At 43.1% G+C, this 20,723-nt stretch overlaps 1 long non-coding RNA gene across 1 annotated transcript; it reads right to left on the bottom strand.

Annotated features, from left to right (window-relative positions):
• Positions 1-16,829: 16,829 nt before the first annotated feature.
• LOC112205581 (uncharacterized) lies at positions 16,830-20,719 on the bottom strand. Its single transcript, XR_002939590.3, has 3 exons — positions 20,346-20,719; positions 18,482-18,652; positions 16,830-17,616 (listed from the first exon to the last, which is right to left on the bottom strand). It is a non-coding gene; the product is annotated as an uncharacterized LOC112205581 (long non-coding RNA).
• Between the last annotated feature and the right edge of the window lie 4 nt (positions 20,720-20,723).

The raw sequence follows: 20,723 nt of genomic DNA, 5'->3' as shown, positions 1-20,723 counted from the left end.
TTAAAACACATTCCACTAATAAGTGCCATTTGGAACAGCTGAAAATCTTTTAATAAAACTTTTTAAAGATGAGCTCATGGCTTAGTGTAAATTTCACAAGCTTAATTAGGTCAAATGGAAGGAACTCAGATGAGTAGTTGCCCAATCAGAGCCCATTATTTGTAAGTCATCAGACCCCTCCATGACCTTAAAACTCCACTCTGACTTAATTATTGCAAACCTATATACAACAAAGTGAAAGGATTAATTTTCATTCATCAACCTCTCAATCCCAGATTTTCAAAGAAAAAACCTATGTAAGGAATACTTACCAAAACCAGACAGGAAAATTAGAGCCTCCATACTTTAGAGTCAAATTTGTTCCACTACAGCCAGGTCGCATACAATTACATCATTTGGTTCTTCATACACTCTAGAACTGACTAAGACAGAGTTTAGCATAGAAAAACTGTAAGAAATAGGTTCTGAAACATAGAAATTGCAAAGTTCAAAAGGCTATGAAAAAAACTAATGTAAATGAGAGACTCCCCTCCTTTTGTTTTAAAGAAATAGACCCATCAGAGAAATGCAAATCAAAACCACAATGAGATACCATCTCACACCAGTTAGAATGGTGATCATTAAAAAGTCAGGAAACAACAGGTGCTGGAGAGGATGTGGAGAAATAGGAACACTTTCACACTGTTGGTGGGACTGTAAACTAGTTCAACCACTGTGGAAGACAGTGTGGCCATTCCTCAGGGATCTAGAACTAGAAATACCATTTCACCCAGCCATCCCACTACTGGGTATATACTCAAAGGATTATAAATTGTGCTGCTATAAAGACACATGCACAGGTATGTTTATTGTGGCACTATTCACAATAGCAAAGACTTGGAACCAACCCAAATGTCCAACAAGGATAGACTGGATTAAGAAAATGTGGCACATATACACCATGGAATACTATGCATCCATAAGAAATGATGAGTTCATGTCCTTTGTAGGGACACAGATGAAGCTGGAAACCATCATTCTCAGCAAACTATCGCAAGGACAAAAAACCAAACACCGCATGTTCTCACTCATAGGTGGGAATTGAACAATGAGAACACTTGGACACAGGAAGGGGAACATCACACACCAGGGCCTGTTGTGGGGTGGGGGGAGGGGGGAGGGATAGCATTAGGAGATATGCCTAATATAAATGATGAGTTAATGGGTGCAGCACACCAACATGGCATATGTATACATATGCAACAAACCTGCACATTGTGCATGTGTACCCTAGAATTTAAAGTATAATAAAAAAATAAAAAAAGAAAGAAATAGATGTTCTGTAAAAATATACACAATTTTTACAGACAAATACATTTTTAAGTTGTTTTTATCTTAAAAATTGGGGATATTTCATATTTATAACTAATTATTGAACCTTAAGTTTTCTTGGCGATTTCTAGGCTAATACACTAAGAATCATGTAAACTAAGCCAAAGTAGAATAGACATAAAAGTCCTGAACACTTCAACTTCCTATCCTTCAAGAAGTATACCTTGCAAAGTTCATTTGAGAGAGGAAAAGCTTTCCTCCACCCTCTGTTTTACAGCGCTGAGGCTTCTCATCACATTTCTATGACTTGTAGCTTAAATCCATGTTACATGGTCACTGGCATTGTTAGTGCTTCTCTTTTAACACTGTAGGAGTTAATCAATTTGGTGGTGTATTTAATTAATTCTATCACTAGAGGATTGTAAAATTACATATATTAATACCTCACTTTAGAGGCCACTTAATTTTTTTCCAAGGGGATATTTGATTATATTTCACTTGTGTCTTATTTAATGATTTTATAATTTAAACCCTAAATTATAAATCTAGAATTTAGAAAGTATATTTCCCCACTGGATTACATTTTTGGAAATATTATTTTATATGTGCACAAATATTACAAAATCACTGTAGACACCTGAAAACTATATTATCTTTTAAAGGCAATATTTACGTTAAACTGGTATAACAAAATTGTTTGGTGCATTTTTTCCAGTACATTTTGTATATATTATGTTTAACCTTTTTTTATTCAGCAAATAATTTTTGAGTATCTACTAAGTGCTAGGTTCTGCATTACTAACTGAATTTAAAGAGTGAAATAACAGACATGGTCTCAGACAATAAAAATTAACATTAGGTCACCTATTTATATATTTTCAAATGGTAATTATGAAAACTTTTTGAGATTTTTAACTAGATAACATTATAATACACTTGATGTTGTTAATATTTGCCAGTGAGCAAAAAAGAAAATAGAAAGATGGTTTTATTCAATATACACTTTAAAATTGCAGAAAATAGTCAAGTTTCTCTGCTTTGCAGTTGAATGTCTATGTGTTTTTCTCCACAACTTGGCTTTTGTGGAGTGAAACAATTATTCTTCCAGCCCAATAAAAGCAGAAGAGTAACAATCTAATATTTTAAATGCTTATCAAAAGATAGTAGACATATTATTTCAGAATACTGAGTTCAATAAGTTGACCTACAAAAAAAGCCAAACTGACAGTATTACTGAATAAGGAAAGGCCCAAAGAGACAAAATACTTTTTATTTTGTAACCTCGGTATGACACAACTTACCCTAACTATAAAGACCCTAAATTACCAAGATGGGTGCTTATAATATGGAGAGTAAAAAAGTCATTTCACTTTTAGCTTTTTTATTTCTCTCAGAATAAAAAGTGTATAAGGAGTTGATAAAGAAGTTGATACTATAAGTTAGTACTACAATGACAGCACTTTTCAAGAAAAGACTTTTTTCTCTCTTACAAATATCATGTTAGCAGTATTTATTTTCTCCAGAAATAATGAGGAAATAAAAACATAAGTATGTGGGTAATTAGTGTAGTTTCTTAAAGAAATGAGTTAGGCAACAGGCTAATAATGTATACTTCGCTGGCTTTTGAATGCCAACAATCATATTCTTTATAAAGCACAGAGAAGATTTTTCTGAAGAATAAGTATGTGAACCTGAAAAGTAATCACCACTTGGTAGTGACAATATGGATAGGGTGAAGGGCGTCATCAAGAAGCAATGAAAAGATACATTTGCAGTTAAATTTGAAAACCATGATGTTTAATACATATAGTAATAAAGAATACTTTCTCCTGTTTCAAAATTATTTTTGAATTTAAGATAGAAGCTAAAATACCTAGGGATAATGAAATGACTATTAAAAATTAAAAATTAAAGGACATTTTGAGAATTATAAGTTAAGAATGAGAACTTATTACCCAATGAACAGGGGATAATTCATTATGCTCCATATCCATTGAATTAAAAGACAGGCCCATAACCTGGATAATTTGAAAGTTTAATTTTATTTAAAAATCTTGTTTCATTCATCAAGCAAAATGATTAGCTCCCAGAAATATTCTAGGATTGCATATCCCCAACTCTGTAGGAATTATAGAAAGAATGTTATAAGGGCCACCATCTAAACATTATTATGTAAATAATTTAGTACCATTCCATTTGCCTTTGTAGATTTAAAAATGTAAATGGCTTTCTCATACTAGGAAACATCACTTTTCAAAACCCAGATAAACATAGTACATTGCAAGAGAATAATTATTTTCTTTATTAAAAAAGAAATACTGGATGCTAAGTCCAAAAGACATAAATTATTTTATACTAATAACTACTAACATTTTATTCATTAAAATATAAAGGTCAAAGATTTTAAAATGATCTTTAAATGATTAATAACATGTTGATCTTTTTCTTCTTTCTGTAAACCTTTTTGAGTCTTAAAAATACTAAACTATACAAGCAATATTAAATAGTATATAAACTTGGATTAAAATATTCAAATTTACTAGAATGTAGACATTGGAAAGAATGAAAATAAACAGAAGCATAAAGCAGCAGCTATAAAATTAAGAAAGCAACTAAGAGTGTTTAAAGTACATATTCATCTGTAGTCTAATGTCTACCATAAAAAATGACTCTTCTCAGTAAAACACAAATTGTTCATGAAGGGAAAAAGCATGTTGTATTAGAGAATATTCAACATAATTTCTTTAGTACTAACTTGTGCCTGGAGTATTATTGGTTTTTCTATTATGAACTTATGCACTTGATAATTTTTTTCATAAAAATTGTATGTACAACTCCATTCAAAAGCAGTTTTTGGTGGGCTTTTTTTTTTTTTTTTGAGACAGAGTTTTGCTCTTTTCACCCAGGCTGGAGGGCAATGGTGCGAATCTGGCTCACAGCAACCTAGCAACCTTTGCCTCCCAGGTTCAGGTGATTCTCTTGCCTCAGCCTTTCGAGTGGTTAGGACTAAAGGCATGCACCACCATGCCTGGCTAATTTTGTGTTTTTAGTAGAGACATGGTTTTGCCATGTTGACCAGGCTGGTCTTGAACTCCTGACCTGAGGTAATCCGCCCACCTTGGCTTCCCAAAGTGCTGGGTATGGGCAAGAGCCACCATACCTGGCCTCAAGAGCAGTTTTTAAAAGCAAACATAATATAACACCAAAGTTGAAAAATCTATGCTCACCCAAGGATGCCAGGTTTAATAAATTATTTATAGAATACTGCATCAAAAATAAGACAATAACCCAAAATATACCATTAAAGATGTATCCACTCCTACAACTAGAGATAATTAATCTATCTGGTAGCAAATGAAACTTCAATCAGTTTCAGCATGTCTGAAATCTTTAAGGACAAAAGTGATAAAACATGACTTCATTCTTCATTAGACTCTTAGAACACTTGAAGGAAAATAATTTCTGAAGCACAAAGAGGTAAAGAGGTGTAATCTTTCAAAAAGATATTCAGTGTTTAAAATCCAAGAGTGCAATATCAGGCTGGGTGCGGTGGCTTATGCCTGTAATCCCAGCACTTTGGGAGGCCATGGTGGGTGGATCACCTGAGGTCAGGAGTTCGAGACCAGCCTGGACAACAGGGAGAAACTCTGACTGTACTAAAAATACAAAAATTAGCCAGGCATGGTGGTGTGCACCTGTAGTCCTAGCTACCTGTGGGGCTGAGACAGGAGAATCGCTTGAACCTGGGAGGTGGAGGTTGCAGTGAACCGAGATCATGCCACCTCACTCCAGCATCAGTAACAGAATGAGATTCCATCTCAAAAAAAGAAAAGAGTGTAATATCGGTATACACAGGTAATATACTGAATGAAACAAATAGAATAATTTGAAGAGGTATCTTGATGAACAAGGAGTCATTAGAAAGGTTGTATTCATGTCTTTGAAGGAAATTGCAATGTGAGAAATTAATACTTTGACTACTATACTAAAAGTTTATTGCTAACATGTATTGAGTTATTAACGTGTGTTAGGCAGAGTACCATATAATTTACAAGTGTTTTCTCATTTATTGTAGGTAAAATGTAATTTTGAACTCTGGGAGTATAAATGAATTAGATAGAATAAAATTCTATTTAAATGGCCATCAGTAAATCGGTATCTAGGAACAGGGTGATACAGTGCCCAAGTTTTCTATTCTTACTAAATGTTGTGTTTCATTTTCAATGTTTTCTTGGATATTGCTCTTTTTTGGTGATTTTGATTTTTTTTTATTTTAGAAAACTAATAAATTGACTCTTCTTGGTACTGACTCAGTTTTTATAGAAGAAGTAATTAAATTCTGTACATTTACCTTTACCTCATTTTTTGTCTTTTAAATTTATTTTAATTGACATATAATAAATGTACATGTTATGGGGTACAGAGTGATATTTTGATATATTTATGCAATGCGTAAAGATCAAGTCAGAGTCATTATCATATCCATTACCTAAATCATGTATTATTTCTTTGCAGTGAGAATATTCAAAATCTTTTATTTTAGTTATTTGAAAACACACAATAAATTCCCGTTAACTACAGTCACCCAACAGTGCTGTAGAGAACTAGAACTTCTTCCTTCTCTCCAGCTGTAATTTTGTATGTATTAACCACAGTTTTCTTATACTCTTCTTCCTCCTACTCTTTCCAGGATATGGTAACCAAAACTCTACTATCTACTTCTCTGAGATTAAAAATTTTAGCTTCCATACATAAGTGAGAACATGTAGTTATGTGGTGTTTATGTTTCTATGCCAGGCTTATTTCACCTAACATAATGCCCTCCACTTGCATTCTTGTTGCCACAAATAACAGGATTTTGTTCTTTATTATGACTAAATAATATCCATTATATATGTATGTCACATTTCTTTATCCATTCATCTGTTGATGGACACGTTTGTTGATTCCATATCTTGGCTATTGTGAATAGTGCTGTAATAAACATGGGGGTGCAGGTAACTCTTTGATATACTGATTTTCTTTCCTTTGGATATATACTGAAAACCATATGATTAAATTAATAAACACAATAAAAGTGTTTGGCAAAATTAAATATTCTTACATGACAAAAAACCTCTCAACAATTTACTATAGAAAATATATGCCTTAACACAGAAGGACATAAAGGACAAATCTACAACTAAGATCATACTGAGTGTGGAAAAGGTGAAAGATTTTACTGTGAACAAGAAAAAGATTTTACTGGAACAAGAAAAGGATGCCTATTCTCACCAATCATATTTCACATAGTGAAAGTCTTAACCAGGACAATTAGGTGAGAGAAAGAAATAAAGGACATCTGAATTGGAAAGGAGACAGTCAAACTGTCCCTGTTTAAAGACAATGTGATCTTATACACGGAAAAAAATAAGACTCTACCAAAAGCTTCTTAGGGTGATACATGAAATTAATAAAGTTGCAGGATATAAATCAACATACAAAAATCAGTAGCATTTCTACATATTGATAGTAAACTAGCTGAAACAAGAAATTAAGAAAGCAATTCCTTTTACAATAGCTACAAAAATGTACTTAGAAATAAATTTAACCAAGGAAGTAAAAGATTTCGACAACAAAAATGACAAGCATTAATGAAAGAAATTAAAGAAAACACAAAAAAGGAAAGACATCCATGTTTATAGATTGAAATAACTAATATTCTTAAAATGACCCACTATTCTATGTGATTTACAAATTTGGTACAATCACTAGCTTGTATTTTTAAAAGCACCTTTGCTGCATATTCTTAAGATATTCAACAATGCCTGGATTGAAGTTTGAGGTATTATTATATCTATTTTATACTGGGCACAATATAATGTTATCAGAGGTAACGGTTTTGATTGGTCCTAGGTCATACAGTAATATATACATTGTGATTTATAGACATGCTATCTTTTAATACTCAGGCATTTAGAAAGTTCATTTAGAAAAAGTTATAAAAACTTGCCTTCCTTTCTGCCTATATCACCTAAAAATCCTAATTTAAGAGGTAATAACATTTTTTATTTGATATACAATTTATCAACACAATAAAAATCTAACAATTATCATGTGCAGAGTGTGAAAATCTCATCAGATTAAGGAACACAAAGACATCTTTTTCATATTTCGAATGTAAAACTGTTTTGGAAACTGTTATTTTTAGAAACAGTTAAAAACATTTTTTCATTAGTTTTTCATGTAAAATTGTGACAACCAGCATGAAATAACTGTCATCACAGGAGCATGGTATATTCGATTCCAAAACATATTCTTTGTAAGTTTTAATATATTTATGTATTATTTATACTTAGATTATAACCCATAATGTACAGATATTATTTTTCCTTCAACTCTTAAGAATATTCTTAAATAATAAAATTAAAATTAAAGAATTTTTGTTGCTTGGGAAAAAGAGCAGACACACACGTGACAGTGCATCACTTCACCCCATCATTTCATCTCATCATTTCATCTCATTTCATCATTTCATCTCATCATTTTATCTCATCATTTCATCTCATCCCATCTCATCTCATCATTTTATATCATCTCATCATTTCATCTCATCATTTCATCAAATCTCATCTCATCTCATTTCCATTTCATTTTCATTTTCATTTCATCATTTCATTTCACTATTTCATTTCATCTAATTTCATTTATTTCATTATGTCATTTCATATAATCTCATTTCATTTCATCTCATATTTTTGATATCATTTTTCATATCATTTTTCATCTCATTTCATCTCAATTCATTTCATCTCATCATTTCATCTCATCTCATCATTTCCTCCTTTCATTACATTTCATCTCATTTCTTCTCATCTCATTTCAATTTCATTTCATTATTTCATCTCATTTCATTATTTCACCTAATTTCATTATTTCATCTCATCTCATCTCAATTCATCTCATCTCATTTCATCTCATCATTTCATCTCATCATTTTTCATCTCATCATTTTTCATCTCATCATTGAATCTCATTTCATTTCATTTCATCATTTCAGCTCATCATTTCATGTCACATCTATTCATTTCATCATTTCATTTCAACATTTCATCTCATCATTTCATCTCATCTTTCAATTTCATTTCAATACCATCATTTCATTTCATTTCATCTCATTTCATTATTTCATTTCATTTCAATTCATCTCATTTCATCTCATCATTTTTCATCTCATCATTTCATCTCATCATTTTTCATCTCATCATCTCATCTCATCATTTCACCTCATTTCTTCTCATCATTTCATCTCATCATTTTATCTCATTTCATCTCATCTCATTTCAATTTCATTATTTCATTTCATTTCACTTCATTTCATCTCATCATTTTATCTCATCTCATTTCATCTCATCATTTCTTCTCGTCTCATCTCATCATTTCATCATTTCATCTCGTTTCATCTCATTTCATCTCATCTCACCTCATCTCATCATTTCATCTCATCCTTTCATTTCATCTCATCGTTTCATCTCATTTCATCTCATCTCACCTCAGCATTTCATCATTTCATCTCATCATTTCTTATTTCATCTCATTTTATCTCATTTCATCTCATATCTCAATTCAATTTCCTTTCATTATTTCATCTCATTCATTTCATCTCATTTCATTACATCTCATCATTTCCTCTCATCATTACATCTCATCTCATCTCATCATTTCATCATTTCATCTCATCATTGCATCTCATCATTTCATCTCATTTCATCTCATCATTCATCTCATCACTTCATCTCATCATTTCCATTTCAATATTTCATCATTTCATCATTTAATTTCATCATCTCATTTAATTTCACCTCATTTCATTTCATTTTTTCATTTCATTATGTCATTTCATTTCATCTCATTACATTTCATCTAATTTCATTTCATCTCATTTCATCTCATCATTTCATCTCATCTTTTCATCTCATCATTTCATCTCATCATCTCATCAACTCTTTTCATCTTATCTCATCATTTCATCTCATCTCGTATCTTCTCATCTCATTTCAATTTCATTTCATTATTTCATTTCATTATTGCATGTCATCTCATCTCATCATTTCATCTCATCACATCTCATCATTTTATCATTTTATTTCATCATCTCATCTTATCATTTCATCTCATTTCAATTTTATTTATTTATTTCAATTTCATTTCATTATTTCATTTCATTTCATCTCATCAGTTCATCTCATCATTTCATCTCATCATTCATCTCATCATTTCATATCATCATTTTATCTCATCTCATCATTTCATCTCATTTCATATCATCTCATTTCATCATTACATCTCATTTCATCTCATTTTATGTCATCATTTCATGTCATCATTTCATCACATCTCATCTCATTTCATCTCATCATTTCATCATTTCATCTCATTTCAACTCATTGCATCTCATCTCATCATTTCCATTTCATTATTCCATTTCATCATTTCATTTAATTATGTCATTTCATCTCATCATATATCATCTCATTTCATCTCATCTCATCATTTCATTTCATCTCATCATTTCATCTCATTTTATCTCATCTCATCATTTCATCATTTCATCTCATCATTTCTTCTCACCTCATCATTTCCATTTCATTTTCATTATTTCATCATTTCATTATTTCTTTTCATCTCATTTCATTATTTCATTTCATTATGTCATTACATTTCATCTCATTTCATCTCATCATTTCATCCATCATTTCATTTCATCATTTCATCTCATGATTTCATCTTATCTCATCATCTCATTTCATCTCATTATTTCATCTCATTTCATCTCATCTCATTTCATTTCATTTCATCATTACATCTCATCATTTCAACTCATCTCATTTCAATTTCATTTCAATTTCATCATTACATTTCATAATTTCCTTTCATTATTTCATTTCATTTCATCTCATTTCATTATTTCATTTCATTATTTCATTTCATTTCATCTCATTTTTCATCTCATCATTTTTCATCTCATTTCATCTCATCATTCATCTCATTTCATCTCATCATTTTATCTCACTATTTCATCTCATCTCATCTCATTTCAATTTCATTATTTCATATCATTTCATTATTTCATTTCATTTCATCTCATCATTTCATCTCATTTCATCTCATCATTTCATCTATCATCTCATCATTTCATCTCATTTCATCTCATCTCATCTCCTTTCAATTTCTTTTCAACTTTGTCATTTCGTCTCATCATTTCATCTCATCATTTCTACTCACCATTTCATCTCAAAATTTCATCTCATCATCTCATCTCATCATTTTGTCATTTCATCTCATCTCAAGTCATCTTATCATTTCATCTAAGTGAAATGATGGAATCATGAAATGAAATGGATAGGATGCCCTCAGTGATGTTAAATTTAAAAATTGTTTCTTTTCATGTATGCATTTTTATATGTATTTATATTTATATTTACTTATATTTCTTTTTACTTATTTTTATTTATATTTTTACTTATTTCTTTATTTATAGACAAGGTCCTGTTCTGTGGCCTAGGCTGGAATGCAGTGGTGCATTCACAGTTCACTGCAGCCTTAAGCAAACCTCCCATCTTAGCCTCCCAGGTAGCTGGGACCCCAGGGGGGCACCACCACACCTGGTTAATATTTTATTATTTGTAGAGATGAAGTCTTGCTATTCTGCCCAGGCTGGTCTCAAACTCCTGGGCTCAAGCAATCCTCCTGCATTGGCAACCCAAAATGCTGGAATGACAGATGTGAGCCACAGTGCCCAATCTATTTATTTATTTATTTATTTATTTATTTATTTATTCATTTATTTATTTAATGAGGACAAGGTCTCACTATGTTGCCCAGGCTGGTCAACTCCTGGACTCAAATGATTCTCCAAACTTGGCCTCTCAAAATGTTGGGATTACAGGTATGAGCCACCATGCCTGGCCTAAAAATAGTATTATATTTTTGTATCATATAATTTTCAATTAGGTAATATGAATATTCTGTACAGGAAATACGCCCTTAATTACATAGGAATAAACATTTGTTACACTGAGAAATATCTAATAGAGCTAAAAATAAAAATTAATTTGGAAAGGTCATTAGATACTGATACATTCTTACGTTTATACATTCTTTCATATATTCATATATTCTTTTAACAGTATGAATGGTTTGGAGTTATGTGTACAAAACCATGACCTATATGTAATACAACTAATAACAGGCACTTACAATTCAAGGCATATTATATACAAAGCTTTAACTTCCTATCAAAATATTTTGTTTTTTTTCTTTCTGTTTTGGCAGATACTATGAACACAACATTCAACTCACAGACACTATGGAGCCCTTACTAAGCATAAAGTACTGTGAAAGGCCAGGGCTAGGAGAGAACTGACACAGGGCCAGGGATAGGACAGAACTGGGGCAGGGTCATGGCCAGAGAAAAACCAGGGGCAGGGTCACAGCCAGGGACATGAGAGGACCAAGGCCAGGGCCAGAAGCAGGGCAGAACCAGGGCCAGGGCAGGGACATGGCAGGGCCAGGGCCATGGCAGGATCAGGGTCAGCAGAAGGCCAGGGCAGGGCTAGGGTAGCACAGGGCCAAGGCAGGGCAGGGTCAGTGTAGAGCAAGGAATGGGCCAGGGTATGGCAGGGCAGGGACAGAGAGGTCCAGGGCCAGAGTCAGGTCCAGGACATGGACAGGGCAGGGCCAGAAACATGGCAGGACCAGAAAGGGGACAGGGCAAGGGCAAGGGCAAGGCCAGAGAAGGACCATGGAAAAAACACGGCCAGGGAGGGTCCAGGGCAAGGGCAAGGCCAGGGCAGAACCAGAGCCAGAGCAGGCCAAAGGCAGGGCTAGGGCAGGGCAAAGCCAGGGTAGGCCGGGGCCAGTGTAGGATGAGGGTAGGGCCAGGGTGAGTTCAGGGCCAGGGCAGGACTAAGATAGCACAGGGCCAAGGCAGGGCCAGGGCAGGGCCAAAAGGAGGGGCCAGGGCCAAGCATAGCCAGTGTCAGACCTGGGGATTGTCAGGGCCAGGGTCAGGGTCAAGGCTGGGCCAGGGACAGGGCCAGAGCAAGGACAGGGCCAGGGAGAAGGCAGAACCAGAGAGGATCCAGAGCAAGGCCAGGGTCAGGGCAGAACCAGGACCAGGATAAGGCAAAGCCAAGGCCAGGGCAGGGCAAAGGCAAGGCCAGGGAGAAGGCAGGGCCAGGGCCAAGGCAGTACCAGGGCAGGGCAGGACCAGTGCAGGGCCAATGCAGGGTGAGGGCAAGGCCAGGGCATGGAAGGGCAGGGCAGGACCAAGGAAGGGCCAGGAGAGGGCCATGGCAGGGTCACGGCCAAAACAAGGGTATGGCTGGGGTCAGGAATATGGTAAGATGAGGGCTGGGCCCAGGCTGGGACACACAGGGCAGAGCATGGCCTGTGCAAGGCACGGCCAGAGCCAGGCCATACAGATGGGAGGGCAACACCAAGGCAGAGTCAGGGTAGATCCAGGGCTGAGCAGAGTCGGGGCAGGTCCAGAGTCGAGGCAGAGCTAGGGCCCAAGCAGGGCCATGGTAGCACCAGGGCAGAGGAGGGCAGGGCAATGCAGGACTGTGCCATGGCAGTGCCTGGTCAACTCCGGGGCAGGGCCAGAAGCAGGACAGGGACAGGGCCAATGCTCAGGTCAGGGACAGGGCATGATAGGACGTGCCAGAGCAGGGCTGGGCCAACGTTGGGGCAGGGCAAATCAGACCAGGACACCTCCAAGTCCAGCTCTGGCCCTGCCTTGGCCCTGGCCCCTTCCTGGCCTGACCTTGTCCCTGGCCCTGCCCTATCCATGCCCTGTGTGTTTGACCAGTGTTTTATAACCAGAATCCTACAAGAAACTTAAATTAGTTCTTTTTGTGCATTTTTAGTAGAGATGGGGTTTCACAATGTTGCCCAGGCTGGTTCCAAACTCCTGAGCTCAAGCCATCTGCCTGCCTTGGCCTCCCAAAGTGTTGGAATTACAGGAGTAATCTGGCCAAGTATTTAACTTCTTTATGCCTGTTTCCTACATTTGGAAAATGGGGATGCTTTAAGTACCTAGCACATAGAATTATTGTGAGAATCAATGCCTCACATATTTACGTATTGATAAAATTATATTATATTCATAGAACACTACTGGAAGCAAAGATAGTATTAGTTAAAATTTAGTGATTACTGCAAATATTATTACTATTACAAACAATATAGTATAGACATTACTACTAATATAGTTATCTTAAAAATCTAAAATAAAAATTTTATGTAATAGCCTAACGTAATCTCTCCTGCTCTGCCCTGGCTCAGCCCTAGTGCCGGCTCTGCCGCTAGTCCTACTACATCCCTGGCCCTGACCCTTCCCTGGTCCAGCCGCTGCCCTGGCCCTTCCCATCTTCAGGCCTTACCATGGCCCTACCCTGGTCCTGACCCTGCCCTGGTCTGGTCCTGACCCTGGCCCTACCCCAGAGAAGGGGTATGGCAGAGCCAGGGAAGGGCTGGGGCAAATAAAGGACAGGACACATCCAAATCCAGGAAAGGGCCAGGGCCATGACAGAGCCAGGGCGAGTCCTTGGCAGGGCCAGGTTCCAGGCCAGGGCCAGGAAAGGGTCATGGCAGGGTCACTGTATGGCCAAGGTCCAGGCCAAAGCCAAGGTAGTGGCAGGGTCAGGTCTGCATAAGGGCAGGACCAGAGCAAGTGATACGGCAGGGCCAGGGCCAGGGCTGTGCCAGGACAGAACAAGAGCAGAGCAGGGCAGGACCAGAGCCAGGCCATAGAGAGAGTGGGGCAAATGCCAAGGCAAGGCCAGGGTAGTGCCAGGTCTGAGGCGAGGTCAGGGAAGGTCCAGGGCTGAGTCAAGGCTAGAACCAAGACAGGCGCAAAGGCTGGGGCAGATCTAGGGCACAAGCAGGGCAGGCTAGGGCAGGGCAATGGCAAGACCAGGCCATGGCAGGGCCAGCCCAGGATAGAACAGGGCACAGGCAGGGCAGGGCCAGGGCCACGGCTGGGGCAGGACAAGGACCAGGACCGGAGTCCAGGCCAGGGCAAGGGTATGGCCAGGGCAGAGGTAGGGCCAGAGCCAGGGTCTGGGCAGGACCAAGGCAGGTCTATTGCAGGGTCAGGGTTCAGACCAGGGCCAGAGCAGGGCTGGGACAGGGCCAGGGCCAGAACCAGGAAAGGGCAATGTCAGAACAAGGGCCATGGCAGGACCAGCAATGGGGCTGGGGCCACGACAGGGACAGGGACAGGGACAGGGACAGGGTCAGGGCTAGGGCCAGAATAGCATGCCAGGGTAGAGCCAGGCCAAATTAGGGCCAGGACAGGGTCAGGACCAGGGCTGGGCCAGGGTATGGCCTTAAGTAGCGAATGGCCAGGGCCAGGGTCCATGCCAGTGCCAGCGCTGGTCCAGGGCAGAGGCAGGGCCATGGCCAGGTCTAGGACAAGGCTGGGGCAGGGCCAAGTTCTGGGTCACGGTCAGCACAAGACCAGGACAGAGCCAGGGGAGGGACAGGGCCATGGTAAGACCAGGTTAAATCAGGGACAAGACACCAGCAAATCCACTTCAGGGCCAGTGTCAGGGCAGGGCCAGTTCAGGGCCAGGGCCAAGACAGGGCCAGGGTCAGGGCTGCCAGGGTCATTGGCAGGGCCAGGGCCATGGCAGGACCAGGGTCAGGAGCAGGGGTCGATGCCAGGCAAAGGCCACACATAGGACCAGGTCTGTGCTAGGGCCAGTGTGAGGGCCAAGGCAGGGTCAGGGCAGGGCCAAAGGGAGGGCAGGGCCAGGGCAGGGTGGAGCAGGCCCAGGGTAGCACAGGGTTAAGGTAGGGCATGACCAACCAGGGCAGGTCTATGGCTGGGGCCGGGGCAGGGCCAGGGCCGGGGCAGGGCCAGAGCCAGGGCACAGCCAAGACAGTGGCAGCTCCAGGGCAGGGCCAGAGTTAGGACCACGGACATGTCCAAGGCCAGTGCCAGGGCAAGGGCAAGGGCAGGGGCAGGGCCAGGTTCATCTAAGAACCAGGGACAAAGCCAGGCCCAGAGCTGGGCCAGGACAGGTACCTGGCAGGGCTAGGGTCTGAGACAGGGCCACGGCAGGGCCAGGGCCACAACCAGGTCTGTGCTATGGCCAGGTCCAACAGAGTGCCCAGGTAAGGCTAGGGTGAAGGCCAAGGTAGGGCCAGGGCAGGGTCAAAGCTAGGCTAGGGCCAAGGCAGGGCCAGGGCCGGCAAGGCAGGGCCAGGAAAGCATAGGGCCAGGGCAGGGCAGGGCCAGGCCAGTGCCAAGACCTGGGCAGGGCCGGGGCCAGGGCCATGGCCACGGCCTGGGCAGGACCAGGTTCGGGGCAGGAGCAAAACAAGGGCAAGGACAGTGCAGGTTCTTGGCACAGCCAGGGTCCAGGACGGTGTCAGGGCAGGGCCAAGGCAGGGTCTGGGCCATGGTAAGACCAGCAACAGGGCTGGGGCTAGGCCAGTGACAGGACCAGAGTCAGGGCAAGGGCCAGAGCAGTGCAAGGCCAGGGTAGGGCCAGGCATTTCAGGGTCAGGGCCAGGGAAGAACCAGGGCAAGGTCTCAAGCAGGGAAGAGCCAGGGCCAGGACAGGTCCAGGGCAGGGCCATGACAGGGCCAGGGGCTGCGTTAGGGCAAGGGCAGGGCCAGGGCAAGGTAAGGGTCAGGGCCAAGACCAGGGTAGGGACAGGGCAAGAAATATGGCAGGACCAGGGGCAATGCCAAGGCCAAGGCTGGGCCAGGGCTGAGCCAGGGCTGAGGCAGGGCAGGGCAGGGCATGGTATGGCCAGTACAGGACAGGACAAGAGCCGGTCCACACAGAGAGCAGGGCTGATGCCAAGGAAGAGCCAGGCTAGTGCCGAGGCTAAGGCAGTGTCAGAGCATGTCCAGGGCAGGGCCAGGGCCAGGGCCAGAACCGAGCCGGGGCACAGCTAAGGCAGGGTAGGGCAGGGAAATAGCATGGCCAGGTCAGTACTGGGACAGGGCAGAGCAGGGCAAGGCGATGGTAGCGGCAGGGCAGGGACAGGCCAATGCAGAGCCATGTTACGCCGGGGCCAGGACACCTCCAAGTTCACTTCAGGGCCAGGGCTATGGCAGGACAAAGACCAGGGCCAGGATCAGGGCCAGGTCTGTGCTAGGGCCAGCTCCAGAGCAGGGTCTAGCGAAGACTAGGGTAAGGGCCAAGGTAAGACCAGGGCAGGGTCAAAGGCAGAGTAGGGCCAGGGCAGGGTGATGACACATCCAGAGCACAGCAGGGCAGGGTGATGGCAAGACCAGGGGCAGACCACTGCCAGCTCAGGGCCAGGGAAAGGCCAGTGCAGAGCCAGGAAAGGGTCTGGGTCTGGGTCAGGGCCAGGAACAAGGCAGAGCAGGGCCAGGGCCATGGCAGAATCAGGGCAGGTCCTTGACAGGACCAGGTTCCAGGCCAGGGCCAGGGCAGCAGCAGGGGCAGGGCCTGGATAAGGGCAGGGCCAGGAATATGGCAGGACCAGGGCTAGGGCCAGGGCCAGGCCATAGTGAGGGCAGGGCAAAAGCCAAGGCAGGGTCAAGGCAGGTCCAGGGCAGGTCCAGGGAGCGGCCAGCACCAAGCGGGGCCAAGGCACAACCAGTGCAGGGTAAGGCAGGGCAATGGCACCACTGGGCCATGACAGGGCAAGGTCAGTGCCAGGAGAGGGCAGAACAGGCAGGCCCATGGTGGGGCCAGGGCAGGGATGGGCCAAAGCAGGGCCAGGACATATCCAAGGCCAGGTCAGGGCCAGAACAAGAGCAGGACCATGACCATTGGCAGGGCCAGTGCCATGACAGGACCAGGGTCAGGACAAGGGGCAGGGCCAGAGCCAAGGTCAGGCCAGTGCAGGTTCAGGGCAGGGCCAGTGCCAGGGAAGGGACAGGGTAGCACAGGGCCAAGACAGGGTCAGGATGGGACCAGAGCAGGACAGGGCCGAGAGTCCAGGTAACAGTAGGGCAGGTACAGGGCAAGGCAGGGCAGTACAGGGCCAGATCCACAGCAGGCGCAGGGCAAAGCCAGGCCCATTGCCAATGCACCAGCCCTCCCTACAAGGCTCCTACCACCTGGTCACTGCTGCAGCCCGTCCATTGCTGTAAGCCTGACCCTGGCTGCAGCCGCCTGCCCTCCTAGCATGGCCGCTCTCCTACCGCTCTGGTGCACTGCAGTCTCTGTCACTGCCACCCACCCGCAGCAGGGCGAGCTGTGGTGTCACAGGCTCTAGGTGTCTCCTCCTCCTCCTGGCAAGGAGCAGCTGGGCCGGCAAAGCCAGAAAAGCCTAGAGGAAGATGTGAGGGGTGGAAGGGTTAGAGCCTCAACTTGTCATGCCGGCCACTGGGTGGCAGGGGCCAGTTTCAGCAAAGGCACTCACACCCACCCTCCAAAGTCCAGCCTCTCCTTTTGGCCCAAGCTGGCCGGGAACTGGGGTCTGGGGTGGGTGCTGGAGACACCACAGCACCCAGATCCCCACTCCACAGGAACCATTGGGCCCACTGGGGCTGCACTCCTCAGGGAGCAGGAGAAGCAGAAAAATTCAGACCCAGCCAGCCCTCCACACCCAGGTGCCAATTCCTGTTCCAGACGCCTCCACACACAGGGCCCTGTCCCCCGTGGTGTCCCCAGGGGTGCCTGGCAGCCTCTGAGGCACAGACCCAGAGTGCACAGGCCCAGGAACCACGGTGGGTGTGGGGGCTCTGCCATGCTCAGGATTCCCATGCAAACGCTGCATGCCCTGCCGCACTCCAGTATGACCAAGAGTGGGTTGCCCTCTGGAGTGTGGAGTCAGGGACAGGAGAACCACTCCTTCCTTGGATGCCAACTCTGTTGACCGCCGCCAGCAGTGCAGCCCCTGATAGCACCGAACTCGTCCCCCACTCCACGGCTAGTCCTGCCTTCAATAGCACCCCCCAGCTCTGTCCCCCAATGCCGCCAGTAGCGTATACCCGATAGTGCCCTAACCTGTCCTCCTCCATGGGCATTGCAGCCCCAGAAAGCACCCATAACCCACCCTCCCTGCCGTGGGCAGTGCAGCCCTGTACAGTGCTACCAACCAGTACCCCTCATGCAGGCAATGACACCCTGGATAGCACCCCCAACCCACCCCACACTGCGAAAGGTGCAGCCCTGGATAGCCCCTGTCCTACCACTCTGGTCGTGCTGCAGTCTCTGTCACCGCCACCACCAACCACAGTGAGGCAAGCCAGTGGGCCGCAGACTCTAGCACCCGGCAGCCAGGCATGGAGCAGCTCTCACTGATGGCCGGCTCCTACCACTCTGACCACGCTGCTGTCTGTCTCTGTGGCCATCTTCTTTCACTACAAAGGAACAAAAATAGGTATCAATAAGAAAAGTAATTTTGGAAACAATACAATCACATGGAAGTTAAACACTACCCTCCTGAATAAATGACTAGCGGGTCAATGAAGATACTAAGACAGAAATTCAAAAATTTCATGAAACAAAGGGTAATGAAAACACAGTATACCAAAACTTGTTATGCAGAAAGCAGTACAAAGGCAGAGATTTACAGCTATAAGTGCCTACCATCCAAACAAAAGAAAACCTTCAAATAAACAATACATCTTAAAGAACTAGTAAAGAACAAACTAAACTGAAAATAAGAAAATAAATAAGATCGTAGCAGAAACAAAATTGAACTAAAAACCTCACAAGATTAAACGAAAAGTTGGTTTTCTGGAAAGCTAAACAAAATTGACAAACTTTTAACCAGGCTAAGAAAAGAGACAAGATTCAAATAAATAAAATCAACAGATTAAAAAAAGGAGACATTACAACTAATACTTCAGAAATTCAAAGGATCATAACTGGCTATTATATGCCAATAAATTGGAAAGCCTAGTAGAAATTGGCAAATTCCTAGATGCATACAACCTACTTAGGTTAAACAACGAAAACATCCAAGAGCAGAACAGATTGGTAACAAGTAATGAGATTGAAGCCATCAGAAAAAGTCTCCCAGTAAAGAAAAGCCCAGGAACTGATGTCTTCACTGCTGATGGCTTCACACCAAACAATTTAAAGACCTAGTACAAATCCTGCTCAAACTATTTTGAAAAACAGGAGGGAATACTTCCAAACTTATTCTATGAGACCATTATTACTGTGATACCAAAATCAGACAAAAGCATCAAAGAAGGAAACTACAGGCCAGGATCTCTAATATTGATGCAAAAATCCTCAACAAAATACCACTGAATCAAATTCAGTAATACATTAAAAAGATAATTCATCATGATCAAGTGCGATGTATCCCTGGGATCAAGGGTCACTCAACATACAATGTGATACATCATATCAACCAAATAAACGACAAAAACAGTATCATCACGTCAACTGAAACCGAAAAAGCATTTGATGAAATTCAACATCCCTTCATGCTATAAATCCTCAAAGAAACGGGCACAGAAGAAACATACCGCAACATACAGGAAAGACACCCACAGCTAGAATCATATGGAATGGGGAAAAATTGAAAGCTTTTCCTCTAAGATCTGGAACATGATAAGGATGCCCCCTGTCACCACTGTTGTTTAACATAGTACCAGAAATCCTAGCTAAAGCAATCAGTGCAGCCCCTGATATGGCCCCCAACCCACCCTGCCCCCTACCACCAGCAGTGTCGCCCCACCCAATAGCACACCCAACATACCCAAACCGCCCCGCCTCCCGGCACCATGGGCATTACAGCACCCCATAGCGCCCTCAACCCGAAAACGCCACCCCTCCCACAGCCGCACAGCGCAGCCCTGGATAGCACACTTAGCCGACCTCACTGTTGCCAGCAATACAGTCTGGGATACTGCCCCCAACCGGCTCCCCGCCAAAGGCAGTGCAGCCCCGGTTTGGACCCCAAACAACCCCCCGGTGCAGGCAGCACAGCCCCAGATAGCACACCCAACCAGCCACCCAAGACGGGCAGTGACGCCTGAGATAGGGCTCCCAACCCGTCCCAGGCCACCCGCAGTGCAGCCTGGACAGTGCACTTACCCCGACGCCTTTCTACGCTCTGGCTGGCTGCAGTGTCCATCGCTGCCACCAACCACAAACAGGGCTGCAAACAGGAAGGATTTTATTCACCGTCGATGCGGCCCCGAGTTGTCCCAAAGCGAGGCAGTGCCCCAAGGTCTGTGCAGAGCAGAACGCAGCTCCGCCCTCGCGGTGCCACCGGCCCGCCCGCCCGGATCTGTGCTGAGGAGAACATTGCTCTGCCTTCGCTGTATCTCCGAAGTCTGTGCAGAGGAGAACTCAGCTCCGCCCTCGCAATGCTCTCCGGGTCTGTGCTGGGGAGAACGCAGCTCCACCCTCGCAAAGGCACACAGCGCCGGCGCCGGCGTGGCGGAGAGGCGGACAGCGGCGGAGAGGCGG

Source organism: Pan troglodytes, chromosome 16 (genome assembly GCF_028858775.2).
Source record: "Pan troglodytes isolate AG18354 chromosome 16, NHGRI_mPanTro3-v2.0_pri, whole genome shotgun sequence".
Classification (NCBI taxonomy): domain Eukaryota; kingdom Metazoa; phylum Chordata; class Mammalia; order Primates; family Hominidae; genus Pan; species Pan troglodytes.
Note: the sequence above shows the minus strand (reverse complement) of the source record. Positions and strands in the feature narration are given on the sequence as shown.